The sequence below is a fragment of the Muntiacus reevesi genome, chromosome X (assembly GCF_963930625.1).
Source record: "Muntiacus reevesi chromosome X, mMunRee1.1, whole genome shotgun sequence".
Lineage (NCBI taxonomy): Eukaryota > Metazoa > Chordata > Mammalia > Artiodactyla > Cervidae > Muntiacus > Muntiacus reevesi.
Genome location: NC_089271.1, coordinates 48003396 through 48018430, shown reverse-complemented (window position 1 = coordinate 48018430; position 15035 = coordinate 48003396). Strand labels below are relative to the sequence as shown.

General features: G+C 40.7%; 1 pseudogene; it reads right to left on the bottom strand.

The window, feature by feature from the left end:
- Positions 1-551: 551 nt before the first annotated feature.
- Positions 552-1983, bottom strand: LOC136154454 (endogenous retrovirus group PABLB member 1 Env polyprotein-like; annotated as a pseudogene).
- Positions 1984-15035: the final 13052 nt, after the last annotated feature.

The window sequence follows — 15035 nt, the reverse complement described above, 5'->3', positions numbered from 1 at the left end:
GGCCAGAGAGGAGGCTTGATCGCTCAGAGCTTTTGTGTAATAAAGTTTTATTAAAGTATAAAGGAGATAGAGAAAGCTTCTGACATAGGTATCAGATGGGGGCAGAAAGAGTACCCCCTTGCTAGTCTTAGCAATGGAATTATATACTCTCTAATTAGTTATTACAGTGAACCAAAAGAATGTCTGGAGGTTGTAAAGACCTCACAAGACCTACTCCCATAATTTACATTTTAAGATAACAGGATTAGCCAGAAGGTTTTTTTCCACAGACTGTCCTCAAGCAGGATACATTATTGCTATATAATCCTAAGGAATGTAGAGGGAAAAAAAAGTTTGTCCTTTCTTCCCCCTTGAGAATTCCACATTCTTCTCTCCTTGGGGACCCCTAGATTTCCTATCAACCTGCCTAGGAAAAGACTATCTCATTCCCCGCTTTTCTTTTAGGAGAATTATGTTGCCAAGGGAAAGGTGCATCGTTTTCATTCCATAAATACTTCCTGCTCTTTAGGGGCATGGTCCCTAAATTGTGAGGCAACATATTCAACTAACCCTCATGTTGAGGGTCTCTGATCCAGGGGCCCCAAGTAATATGTAAAGAGGCTGTGGCACCCGTAGGAGTTTGGACAACCATTTGTAACATAAAAGCCTTCATGCGACTAGAAACAAATCCAATTACACAGCTACAGATGCAGGGAGCAAATAGCAAAAATAAAACAATCAGAATTATTGTAATTAAGATAGTTTTCCACCATGGGGAACTAGTTAATGTCTCCCAAAGTGAAGAAATTGAGGCTTCAGGAGTATCCATAGCCCCAATCATCTTGGTCATGTGTTTAGTAAAATGAGTAACATTAGTGCTCATATCAGGTATATATGTACAGCAGTGGGTATGAATAATGGCACACGTTCCTCCTTGTGAAGCTGTCAGAATATCTAAAGCCAATCTATTTTGTAAAACCACCTTTCTAATTTGTGCTTGTTCAGCATTAAGAGCTGAAATAGATTTTTGAGAATCTTGTAATGCCTGTTGAGTAAAATTAGTCAAAGCATCCCCTCGTAGCATAACATCTGTAGTTCCCAATGAGGGAAAAAACACTGCAGCCGAATAAACATACCAGTGAAATACAGACCTTACACACCGAGTTTTAAGGTGGGGTAATTAGCAGGCTTTTCTGGAAGTTCTGAAAATATAAAGCTGTGAGTAAAGGCTAGACCCAGGGTGTACCTCCCTATCCAACCAGGGGGAAGCCATGCCCATAGCTAAGAGCCACATATCCAATAAGTCCTGTTTGGAGCAAGCCAGCATGACTGAGATACCCAGTCCCAGTCAGTACCCGGTTACACAAAGGGAGGACCTGAATTGAGGTTGGAAAACATGGGAATGATTACATTGCATATTTCCTGAGGCAAAAATACCAAGTGTTCCCAATCACTATAATTAAGTTGTTGACTAACTTCTGGGGATGGCTCTATTTGTTTCCAGCATATAGGGACAGTAGATATTAGATGTCCTTTTTCAGGAGTTAACCATATAACCTCATCCCATATTTGATAAACATCAGGTAAAAAACCATTAGATCTAGACCTATTTGCCTTATGTGTAGCAAAATAATCACTGAAATGAGACAATGTAAAATCAAAATTTAAAGTAATATTATGTCCATAGTTAAAGTACAACATGTTGTGCCAGTCCATTTTAGGGTTGTTAGATGTCATCAGTTTAAGAAGAGGCATCACATGTGATTGTTGTTGAAGGTATCTACAGACTTGGAGAAAATCTGTTCCTTGAAGTGGAGATGTTCACCACGGGAAGACTTCCACTGATGAAGAGGGGAGTGCTCCACAGACCCAGCAGTTAGACTGATTGTGAAATGTTGCATAGGAGTGAACTCAGGACAGGAAGGCATTGTCTTGAGGATCAAATGGCAGACTCAGGATTTTTGGAGTCAGCAGAAGTAGGCTCATATAGATTATCAGGCCCATCTGAAAAGTACAAAGTCAGAACATAGAAAGTAAAGACATAAAATGAAATCACTTAGTTCTGGTCAGGGTGCCACCTCTTAACTCGAGTGTGAGGTACACACGAATCAATTCCTAGTTGTGGGAGAAGAAAGAATAACCTTGTAAGGGCCTTCCCAGAGGGGTTCGAGGGATGGGCCCCCAGATCCCAATGTTTTTATGAGAAACTCGGTTCCTGGCTCAAATAGAGGCTTGCTTGACTCAGAGACTGGGTCAGGAGTCACCTCCCAGAGTTCTGTTGATGCCTGTTGAAAAGCTGAGAGCCGAGTTACATAATTAGTTAATTCCAAGGCTTCAGGGTCTATAACAATGTCTGTGTGTAAGAAAGGCCTTCCATAAATACATTCGAAGGCGGACAGTCCCTCCTTCTTTGGGGCAGTTCGAGCCCTCATTAAATCTATGCGTAGGTCTTTAATCCAATTGTCCAGCGTCCCTTGAGTTAATTTGCTCAGATGTCTTTTGATAACATCATTAGCTTTTTCAACCTTTCCTGAGGATTGGGGTCTCCAGGAACAGTGTAAGTGATACTCTATTCCTAGAGCTTTAGACACCCCTGAGTTACAGCAGCTTTAAAGGTGGAGCCATTGTCACTCTGAAGGCTCCTTGGCAGCCCAAACCTGGGGATAATTTCATGGATTAAAATCTTTATAACCTTCTTAGCCTGCTCACTATGACAGGGAAAAGCCTCAATCCATCCAGTAAAAGTATCCACCCAAACTTGTAAGCAAGAATACCCATTAGCTTTTGGCATATGAGTAAAATTAATTTCCCAGTCCTCTCCAGGATAGTTTCCACTTCGTTGTAATCCAGATTTTGCTAGCTTTTTAGTCTTTGGGTTATTTTTTCTGACAAACATCACAGCGTTTGATACTGTTTTTTAAAGTTTTTATTACATTTTTACCTTCAAACAAATGAGAAGCCATCTGGTAAGTACTTTCTTCACCCAAATGAAACCCTTAAGAATTTTCCATTGAGCACTTTCAGGAATTATTAATTGTCCATTCTCAGACTGTAACCATCCTTTATCAGTAATCTTTGCTCCTCTTTTCTCATATCTTTCTAATTCTTCCTCAGTATATTGTGGTTTTTCCTGTTCCACAGGACCTGTCCAGATCAAAGGCGTCGGTAGTGAGGGGATTTCGTAAAGTGGCACCTTGTTGGCTTGAGAGTCAGCAAGCTGATTACCTTCAGCTACTTTACTCTCATCCCTGTTGTCTCCTTTGCAATGCATACCAGCTACTTCTTTAGGACAATATATAGCAGTTTAAAAGTTCTTGATCTCTCTGAAATGTTTAATAGGTTCTCCTGTTGCTATTTTATACTGTCTTTCTTTCTATATTGTAGCATGAGCATGTAAAGTCAAATAAGCATACTTAGAATCAGTGTAGATATTTACCCACTGCCCTTTGCTTAATTCTAGAGCTTGGGTCAGAGCCACAAGCTCCGCTAACTGAGCACTGGTTCCCTGGGGGAGAGATTTTGCTTCTAAAACCTGTTCAGCAGTCACCACGGCATAACCTGCTTTACACTTTCCATCCCGAACAAAAGAATTGCCATCTGCAAATATTTCCATGTCAGGATTGTCCTATGGGATATCCATTAGATCTTCCTGAGCTGCACAGTTTAAAGTTAGGAATTGGCAACAATTCCTAATTGCTGTGATCAGGTTTCTCATTTTCCTTCTCAGGAAGGAAAGTGGTAGGATTTAAATTTCCACAAACTTAAGCTTAATTACTGGTCCTTCTAACAACAATGACTGATATTTAAGAAGCCTACTGTTTGTCATCCAAATATTAATCTTAGAATTTAAGATTCCACTCATACCATGAGAAGTCAGTACAGTAAGCTTTCATCCGTTAATTATTTTTAAAGCTTCCAGTGCTATAAAAGCTGTTGCCCCAATAACTCTTAGGCAGTGGGGCCACCTACGTGAAACTATATCCAATTCTCTGCTTAGATAAGCAATATGTTGCTGGTGAGGCTCTGGGGGTTGTGTCAAATCTCCCAAGGCCACACCTTTTCTTTCAGTGACAAACAAATTAAATTCTGACCCTATGGACAAGCTCAGAGTGGGAGCTTGCAGGAGAGCAGTCTGAAGAACCTTAAAAGCCTTTTGAGTATCTGGAGACCAAACCAGTTTGTTGATTTGGGCCTGCTGAGTCTCAGCTATAAGTTTACATAAAGGCAGGGCAAGTTCCCTATAACCCGGAATCCAAATGCGACAGTAGCCTGTGATTCCCCAAAATCCTCTCAATTGTCTTAAAGTCATAGGTAGGGGATGATTTAGTATAGGTTTAATTCTCTCAGGGCCTATGGCCCTAGTCCCTTCTGATATGATTCAGTTCAGTCACTCAGTTGTGTCCGACTCTTTGCTACCCCATGAATCGCAGCATGCCAGGCCTCCCTGTCCATCACAAACTCCTGGAGTTTACTCAAACTCATGCCTATCGAGTCGGTGATGCCATCCAACCATCTCTGTTGTCCCCTTCTACTCCTGCCCCCAATCCCTCCCAGCATCAGGGTCTTTTCCAATGAGTCAACTCTTTGCATGAGGTGGCCAAAATATTGGAGTTTCAGCTTCAGCATCAGTCCTTCCAATGAACACCCAGGATTTATCTCCTTCAGGATGGACTGGTTGGATCTCCTTGCAGTCCAAGGGACTCTCAAGAGTCTTCTCCAACACCACAGTTCAAAAGCATCATTTTTTCGGTGCTCAGCTTTCTTCACAGTCCAACTCTCACATCCATACATGACCACTGGAAAAACCATAGCCTTGACTAGACGTACCTTTGTTGGCAAAGTAATGTCTCTGCTTTTTAATATGCTATCTAGGTTGGTCATAACTTTCCTTCCAAGGAGTAAGTGTCTTTTAATTCCATGGCTGCAGTTACCATCTGCAGTGATTTTGGAGCCCCCCCCAAAATAGTGTCTGACAGTGTTTCCACTGTTTCCCCATCTATTTCCCATGAGGTGATGGGACCAGATGCCATGATCTTAGTTTTCTGAATGTTAAACTTTAAGCCAACTTTGATATGATTAGGCCCAGATATATAACAGATTGTTGACATAGCTGAAACGTTTCTATTGATGCCTTGTAACCGCAGCCCGCAAGAAAGTTTAAGAAGTCTTCTGAGGCTCGTGAACAAGCTTCCTCTGTCTCAGCACAGAGCAAAACATCATCTACATATTGTAACATCACTGCTTCAGAGCTATTAAAGTTTTGTAGATCCTGTGACAAATTTTGTCCAAATAAGTGAGGACTGTCACGAAATCCCTGGGGAAAACTGTCCAGGTTAACTGAGAAGCTGGCTGCGTAGGGTCCTCAAAGGCAAATAGAAATTGACTTTCCTCCGCCAAAGGCACTGAATAGAAGACATCTTTCAAATGAACTACTGAGAAATATTTGGCTCATTCAGGAATTTCAGACAATAGAGTATAAGGATTAGGCACCACAGTATGTAAAGGAACTACAGCCTCATTTATTATTCATAAATCTTGAACTAGTTTCCATTTACCATTTTATTTCTTTATACCCAAAATAGGAGTATTGCATGGACTGTTACAGGGAATTACTAGTCCCTGTTCTTTTAAATTCTCAATGATGGGTTTTAACCCTTCCTTAAACTCAGGTTTCAGTGGACACTGCTTCTTATGTGGAAATAAGTGTGGGTCTTTGAGCTTGACAACTACAGGAATAGCATTTTGTGCTCGAACCACAGATTTTCCATCAGCCCATGTTCTAGGATTTACATTTTGTTCAATTAAAGTGAGAGAAAGGTAAGGCTCCATATTCATGAAAATGGAGGCATGGGCCTTGCTCAGTATAGCCCTCCCAAAAATGGGTGAGGGAGACTCTGGCACAATCAGAAACTCATGTGAAAATAGCACTGAATCCCAGTCACAACTGACAGATACACTGAAGTAATATGTTTTGGCTTGTCCAGACAGTCCCATTACGGAAGTGGATCAGGAAGAAAGTGGGCCAGGGACTTCAGTAAGCACGGAGTAAGTTTCCCCAGGATCTAAAAGGAAATCGACGGATTGGCCCCCCACAGTTATTAATACCCAGGATTCCTCAGGTGTAACTAGGATGGGAGCTTGTGTGGGGACCCCTGGGCACCTTCAGTCCTGATTGTCTTGAGAGTCCTACCCCTGAAACCTATGCTTCTAGGGGCAGTCTCTCTTCCAGTGTGGTACTTTGCAGATCAGACATGGAGCTGGGGGCGGCTTAGATGCCTGAGGGCAATCCCGCTTGAGGTGCCCCTTCTTTCCACAGTAATAGCAAGCCCATCCCTTTTCACCTGGGTCCCTCTGGGCATTTTTCTCAGGCTGTTTAAAAACGGTTTTCATAGCCATTACGAGGGCTTCCACCTGTTCCTTTGTCTTTTTTTTTTTTTTCCTTTGCTTTCTTTTCCTTATATTCCCTACCATAATAGACTGTCTGAGCCAGTTGAAACAGATTATCTAAAGACTGATTTGGTCTATACATCCATTTTAATAGCTTATGGTGGATATCTGGAGCCGACTGAGTGAGAAATCTATCCTTTAAGATCACTTTTCCCTCTTTCACTCTCGGGATCAAACTCTGTGAATCTGTGAAGGTCTTTTCTCAGTCTATCTAGGAATTTACCAGGAGTTTCCTTCTCCTCCTGTTCTATGTCTGCCAATTTGCCATAGTTTAAAGGCTTAGCACATGCCTGCCTGAGTCCTTCAAGAATACATCTGACAAAATGATCCCATCTTCCTTTAGCTGTGTTTTAGTCCCAGTCTGGTTCTGTAGTTGGGGCTGCAGTGATTTCCAGTGGGGAGGGCAGTTATCTTGTCCTTCCTCTTCCCTACTGATTCATTACCAAACCATTCATCTCTATAAGCAACCGCTTTTCCCAAAACTCAAGTCTTTGAGTCGGGAGTCAGTGCTTGTCCCAAGATATACATCACATCCTTCCAAGTAAGTTCATAAAACAGAGTAACACCTTTAAAAGCTCTGATATATTTTTTTCTGAGTCCTCTAAATAGTCTCCCAGATCCTCCTTGATTCTTTGTATTTCTTGATAAGAAAAAGGCTTATTAACTCTCATAGACTGATTATTTCTCCTGGTGGGTGCTTCATGAAGAGGCAACAGCTTGTGTAGCTGTTCCTCAGTCTCTCTGGCTACTCTGCACATATGATCCCAGGGATAGATTGGAGAAATCTGCCTCTCTTTATCTCTTTGTCTCCTGTCCTTCATCTCATCTAGCAAAGTAGGAGGACAGGAGGGAGCTGAAGGTGTCACACCCAAATCTATACCCTTAGGACATAAGTCTGGCATATTTCATAGAGAGAAAAATGGCAACACATATATTACTTCTACCCATTTCCCTTGTTTTCTACAGAACCGGTCTAATTGTAAAACAGTATTATACTTAAGAGACCCTCCAACTGGCTACCATTCTCCGTCCTCCAGTGGGTACCACGGCCGTGCAGTATCCCATAGGAAGACTAGGTGTGTACGCAGTTCAAAGGAGTGAGGCTGGAGTTGTTAGCTCCCATCTGTAAGAGAGAAAAAAAGCGACCAGCACCATCTTTCTACTGGAGGCGTCCTTTCTTGCTCTAGATGGGGGTGTAGGCAGATTTTATAACAAAGCTTTTCTTTTCTGGTCAGACTTAATCTGTCCCTTAGCAATGCAGGCACTGTACTCATACCTCCCGCTTCTGCCACCAAGATGGGGTTGGGATGCACCAAGGGTAGACCTGATGGCATCCCTAGCCGTACTCGTCCCTCCCGGTTCTACCACCGAGACAGGGTGGGAATGTACCAGGGGTAGACTTGATGGCATCCCTAACTGTCGTCCAGCTGTTCACCATTACCTCTGATGCAACCCGGGGTGCAATCAGAGTAACCTTCCGGAATGCCTCCCAGGCTAAGACCGCTGGGGGCACCGTTCGTCACCTGAGTGCCTGTGCACGACCCTGAGTATATTCCTGATCACAATAAGACCAATACGAACATAAAACCAATATAAGACCAATACGCTGAGAAGTTCCTTCCAAGTGTCACCACACCAGTATAAGAATCTCCTCTGGTCCACTCAGAGCAAGCGTTAGTTACCAAAGGAAAAAGCCCCATTGCAGTTCCAAGTTGAGTAACCTTTAACCTTAGAGATGCTCTTGGAGCTAGAGCTCCATCTAGCTTCCAAAATTTCCATGCCTAGCAAGGCTAGGCGCTTCCTGACTACCAATTCAAGTTTGGGACCTGTCATAGAACACAGTAACAGCAAAGATCACAAATCCCTAGAAAGTCTATGGTTCGACAGATTAGGTTAGTGCTTCTAATTCCAAGGAGTTTTGAAATGGTCAAAGAGACCAAAAAGTTTGACCGAGAAAGGAGAATTCGGTTCATACACTTTGCCCATTTCTGGTCGGTCCCCCCAAAGGATACACCCCAAATGATACATTGGGTGCCTCTTGGCATTGGCAGGTCGGTATAAACCACTAACAGGTTTCTGCCATAAGCCATATGAGATCACCTTGGAACTGCAGAGCAGGGCTCCTCACTTGCTTTGCGCAGGGTATGCCATTCATTCACACGAGTATACCATAGAGCTAATAAAGTACAGCAAAAAACATGTTGGCTAGGAGAACAAGAACTAGAGCTCCAAGCATCCTTACCTTGTCCTGAAGAATCTTGGATGAGCCCCCAAGATGAAAGATTGTTGTCGAACACACAAAGACACCAGGATTCTTGGCCTCCAGAGAAGAATTCAATCCGGGGCCAGAGACGAGGCTTGCTCACTCAGAGCTTTTGTGTAATAAAGTTTTATTAAAGTATAAAGGAGATAGAGAAAGCTTCTGACATAGGCATGAGATGGGGGCAGAAAGAGTACCCCCTTGCTAGTCTTAGCAATGGAATTATATACTCTCTAATTAGTTATTACAGTGAATCAAAAGAATGCCTGGAGGTTGTAAAGACCTCACTAGACCTACTCCCATAATTTACACTTTAAGATAACAGGATTAGCCAGAAGGTTTTTTCCCAGAGACTGTCCTCAAGCAGGATACATTATTGTTATATAATCCTAAGGAATGTAGAGGGGAAAAAAAAGCTTGTCCTTTATTCCTCTTTGAGAATTCCAGACCCTTCTCTCCTTGGGGATCCCTAAGCTTCTTATCAACGTGGCTAGGAAAGGACTCTCTCATGGCTGTTTTTACTACTTCTGTCTCACCTTTTATAATAGATTATGTGATTTATGCATTAAATTTACTATATATTTATCTTTACCAGTAAAATTTATTGTTTATGTTTCTTATTGCCACTCAATGCTGTTTGTCTTTACCTTAAAGAAGTCTCTTTAAGATTTTTGTAAGGGTGGTTTCATGGTAATAAATCTTTTTACTTTTACTTGTCTGGAACCCTCTCTCTCCTTCAATTCTGAATGATAACTCTGTCAGGTAAACTATTCTTGGTTGGATTTTTCCAGCATTTTGAATATATTTCATCACTTCAGGCATACTAAGCTTCTGCTGAAAAATTTGTTGATAGTCTTATGGGGGCTCTCTTTTAGTAAGAACCTATTTTTTCTCTTACTGTTAAAGTTCATGAAATTTCTTGAAGCGACATCACTGAAATAGCAAAGTAGGAAACCCTACTTTGAGATTCTATCCTCCCACGATTAGTAACAATTAGAGTCATCAGTGAACAGAAACAGCTCTGGGAGGAATCTGTACTGCACTTAAGAAATCTCAGAAATACTATGGAGCAAAAATCATGAACATAACTGCACAAGAGGAAGACAGGATCATTTTGCCTGCATCATTCCATTTCCTAAGCTGACATTGATCAGTGACAAGAGTTGTTGCAGTTCAATCACTAATTCATATCCAACTCTTTGTGACCTCATGGACTACAGCACACCAGGCTTACATGTCCTTCACTATCTCCTGGAGTTTGCTCAAACTCATGTCCATTGAGTCAGTGGTGCCATGCAACCATCCCATCTTCTGTCATCCCCTTCTACTCCTGCCTTCAATCTTTCCCAGCATCAGAGTCTTTTCCAATGAGTCAGTTCTTCACATTTGGTGGCCAAATTATTGGAGGTTCAGCTTTAGCATCAGTCCTTCCAATGAATGTTCAAGGTTTATTTCCTTTAGGGTTGACTGGTTTGATCTTGTGGGCCAATGAACTCTCAAGAGTCTTCTGCAAAATTGCAATTCAAAAGCATCAGTTCTTTGGTACTCAACTTTCTTTACAGTCCAATTTTCACATCTATGAGAACTATTGGAAAAACTATAGCTTTGATTATATGGACCTTTTCTGGCAAAGTGATGTCTCTGCTTTTTAATATGCTGTCTAGGTTTGTCACAGCTTTTTATCCAAGGAGCGAGCATCTTTTTGTTTCTTGGCTGAAGTCACTATCCACAGTGATTTTGGAGCCCAAGAAAGTAAATTCTGTCACTACTTCCACTTTTCCCCCATCTGTTTGCCATGAAGTAATGGGACTGGATGCCACAATATTAGATTTTTGAATGTTGAGTTTTAAGCCATGTTTCTCACTCTCTTCATCAAGAGGCTCTTTAGTTTCTTTTCTCTTTCTGCCATTAAAGTTGTATCATCTGAATACCTGACATTGTTGATATTTCTCCTAGAACCTTGATTCCAGTTTGTTAGTCATCCAGCCTGGCATTCCACATGATGTACTCTGCATAAAAGTTAAATAAGCAGGGTGAAAACATACAGCTTTGCTGTACTTCTTTCTCAATTTTGAACCAGTTAGTTGTTCCATGTAAGGTTCTGTTGCTTCTTAACCCACAAACACGTTTCTCAGGAGACAAGTAAGTTGGTCTGGTATTCCCATCTCTTTAAGAATTTTCCACAGTTTGTTGTGATCCTTACAGTCAAAGGATTTCACATAGTCAATGAGGCAGAAATAGGTGTTCCTTCTGGACTTCCCTTGATTTTTCTATGATCCAGCGAGTGTTGCCAATTTGATATTTGGTTCCTCTGCCTTTTCTTTTCTTTTTTTTTCTATTTTTTGATTTTCTTTTTCTTTTTTCTTCTTTTTTTTATTCGTTGGAGGCTAATTACTTCGCAACATTGCAGTGGGTTTTGTCATACATTGACATGAATCAGCCATGGAGTTACATGTATTCCCCATCCTGATCCCCCCTCCCACCTCCCCCCCCCCACCCGATTCCCCTGGGTCCTCCCAGTGCACCTGGCCCGAGCACCTCTGCCTTTTCTAAACCAAGCTTGTACATCTGGAAATTCTTGTTTCATATACTGCTGAAGCAGAGCTTGAACAATTTTGAGCACAACCTTACTAGCATGTGGAATGAGTATAACTGTTCAGTAGTCTGGACATTCTTTGGCGCTGCCTTCTTTGGGATTGGGATGAAAATATATTTTTCCCTTTCTCCCCTGCTTTTCACGTCTCTTCCTTTCTCAAGGATTTATATAGTCTCCTCAGACAACCACTTTCCTTCTTGCATAAGAATGTCTAAAATAAAATAAAAACAAAACATTTAAAATCAAGAAAAAAATGATCTCTTAGAAGGGAAATCCCATGAAGCTATCAATAGATTTATCATTAGAGACCTTGAAGGCCAGAGATAATTGAATTACATATACAAAGTGGAATAAAGAAACTGCCAAAGAAGAATAAATTGTTACCAGTGCAAAATAGACACATATATACATAAATAAGATTTTTATGCAAGTCTCATGATAATCAGAAAACAAAAACTCACAATAGATTCACAAACATAGAGAGAATAAAACAAAAATTATCTCTATGGAGAAACATGACTTCAAAGGAAGGCAACAAGAGAGAAACAAACATGTGAATTACAAAACATCCAGAAACAATATGATGGAACTAGTAAGAACTCACCTATCAGTAACTACTTTAGATATAAATGGATTGAAATATCTAATCAAATGACAGAGTGGCTGAATGAGTAAAAATGTAAAAACAGAAGACCTATCTATATATTCTACATATAAGACACTTTACCTTTAAAGACACAGTGAATACATAGGAATATATTTTCTACGGAAGCAGACACAAAAAGAGAGTAGTTCCTTGTACAGTGTTGGTTGGAATGCGAATTGGTACAGCCACTAAAGAGAACAGTATGGAATTTCCTTTAAAAAACTAACAGTAGAACTAGAATATGACCCTGAAATTCCACTCCTGGGCAAATATTCAGAGAAAAACATGATCTGAAAGGATAGATGCATCCCAATGTCCATTGCAGCGTAGTTTACAATAACCAAGACATAGAAGCAACTGAAATGTCCATTGACAAAGGAATGGATAAAGAAGATGTAGTACATATGTACAACAGAATATTACTCAGCCATTATAAAATAAAATAATGTCATTTGCAGCAACATGGATGAACCTATAGATTGTCGTGCTGAATGAAGTAAGTCAGACAGAGAAGGAGAAATATCATATGACATCCCTTATATGTGGAATCCAAAAAGAAATGATACGGGTGAAGTTACTTACAAGACAAAAAGAGACTCACAGACTTAGAGAACAAATGCTTGGTTACTGAAGGAGAAGGATGGGGGAAAAGGATAGTTAAGGAGCTTCGGTTGGATATGTACACATTGCTGTATTCAAAATGGATAACCAAGAAGGATCTATTGTATAGCACATGGAACTCTGTTCAATGTTATGTGGCAGCTTAGATGGGAGGGGAGTTTGGGGGACAATGCATACATGTATATGTATAGCTCAGACCTTCACCACTCACTTGAAACTATCAAAACATTGTTAATAGACTATCAGTTAAGTTCAGTTGCTCAGTCATGTTCGATTCTATGCAACCCCATGGACTGCAGTACACTAGGCTTCCCTGCCCATCACCAACTCCCAGAGTTTCCTCACATTCATGTCCATCGAGTTGGTGATGCCATCCAGCAATCTCATCCTCTGTCATCCCCTTCTCTTTCTGCCTTTAATCTTCACTAGCATCAGGGTCTTTTCAAATGAGTCAGTTCTTTGCATCAGGTGGCCAAAGGACTGGAGTGTCAGCTTCAGCATCAATCCTTCCAATGAATATTCAGGACTGATTTACTTAAGATAGACTGATTGGATCTCCTTGCTGTCAAAGAGACTCTCAAGAGTCTTCTCCAACAGCACAGTTCAAAAGCATCAAATATTTGGTGCTCACCTTTGTTTATATTCCAACTCTCACATCCATTACATGACTGCAGGAAAACCATAATTTTGACTAGACAGACTTTTGTTGGCAAAGTAATGTACCTGCTTTTCAACATGCTGTCTAGGTTGGTCACAGCTTTTCTTCCAAGGAGCAACTGTCTTTTAATTTCATGACTGCAATCACCATCTGCAGTGGTTTTGGAGCCCAAGAAAATAAACTCTGTCACTGTTTCCATTGTTTCCCCATCTACTTGCCATGAAGTGATGGGACCAGATGCCATGATCTTAGTTTTTTGAATGTTGGGTTGTAAGCCAACTTTTTCACTCTCCTCTTTCACTTTAATCAAGAGGTTCCTTAGTTCTTCACTTTCTGCCATTAGGGTGGTGTCATCTGTGTATCTGAGGTTATTGATATTTCTCCCAGCAGTCTTGATTCCAGCTTGTGCTTCATCCAACCCAGCATTTAGAATGATGTACTCTGCATATAAGTTAAATAAGCAGAGTGATAATATACATCCTTGATGTACTCATTTCCCATTTGGAACCAGTCTGTTGTTCCGTGTCTGGAACTAACTGTTGCTTCTGGACCTGCATACAGATTTCTCAGGAGGCAGGTAAGGTTGCCTGGTATCCCCAACTCTTGAAGAATTTTCAGCAGTTTATTGTGATCCACACAGTCAAAGGATTTGGCATAGTCAATAAAGCTGAAGTAGATACTTTTCTGGAACTCTCTTGCTTTTTCAATGATCCAGTGGATGTTGGCAATTTGATCTCTGGTTCCTCTGCCTTTTCTAAGTCCAGCTTGAACATCTTGAAGTTCTTGGCTCATGTACTGTTGAAGTCTCATTTGGAGAATTTTGAGCATTACTTTTTTATCATGTGAGATGAGTGCAATTGTGTGGTAGTTTGAATATTCTTAGGTACTGCCGTTCTTTGGGATTGGAATGAAAACTGATCTTTTCCAGTCCTGTGGCCACTGCATACTGGCATATTGAGTGCAGCACTTTCATAGCATCATCTTTGAGGATTTGAAATAGCTCAACTGGAATTCCATCACCTCCACTAGGTTTGTTCGTAGTGATGCTTCCTAAGGCCCACTTGACTTCACATTCTAGGATGTCTGGCTCTAGGTGAGTGGTCACACCATCGTGGTTATCCGGATCATGAAGATCTTTTTTGTATAGTTCTTCTGTGTATTCTTGCCACATCTTCTTAATACCTTCTGTTTCTGTTAGGTCCATACCATTTCTGTCCTTTATTGTGCCCCTCTTTTCATTAAAAATTCCTTTGGTATCTCTCATTTTCTTGAAGAGATATCTAGTCTTTTCCATTCTATTGTTTTCCTCTATTTCTTTGCATTGATCACTGAGGAAGGCTTTCTTATCTCTCCTGGCTATTCTTTGGAACTCTGCATTCAAATGGGTATATCTTTCCTTTTCTCCTTTTCCTTTAGCTTCTCTTCTTTTCTCAGCTATTTATAAGACCTATTCAGACAACCATCTCACCTTTTTGCATTTTTTTTTCTTGGGGATCATCTTGATCACTGTCTCCTGTACAATGCCATGCTTCAGCCAGCCTTTCACATGATGTACTCTGCATATAAGATAAATTCTCGTATTTTCTTGCTTCTTTTCATTTCCCATAATTTTTTGTTTTATAATGCTTTTCATGGATGTGGTGATAGTTCTGTCTTGGCAGACAGTGGATTTGCTGACAAATCACTCTGATCTTTTCATATCTTGATTTTAAAATTGGTGTGAGTCTAGAGTGGTGGCTTGCTGACTTTTTCTTTAAGGACAAAGTAGTAAATATGTTAGGCTTGCATGTCATACAGGTTCTATTTAATTGCAAGTAGACAAGAGACT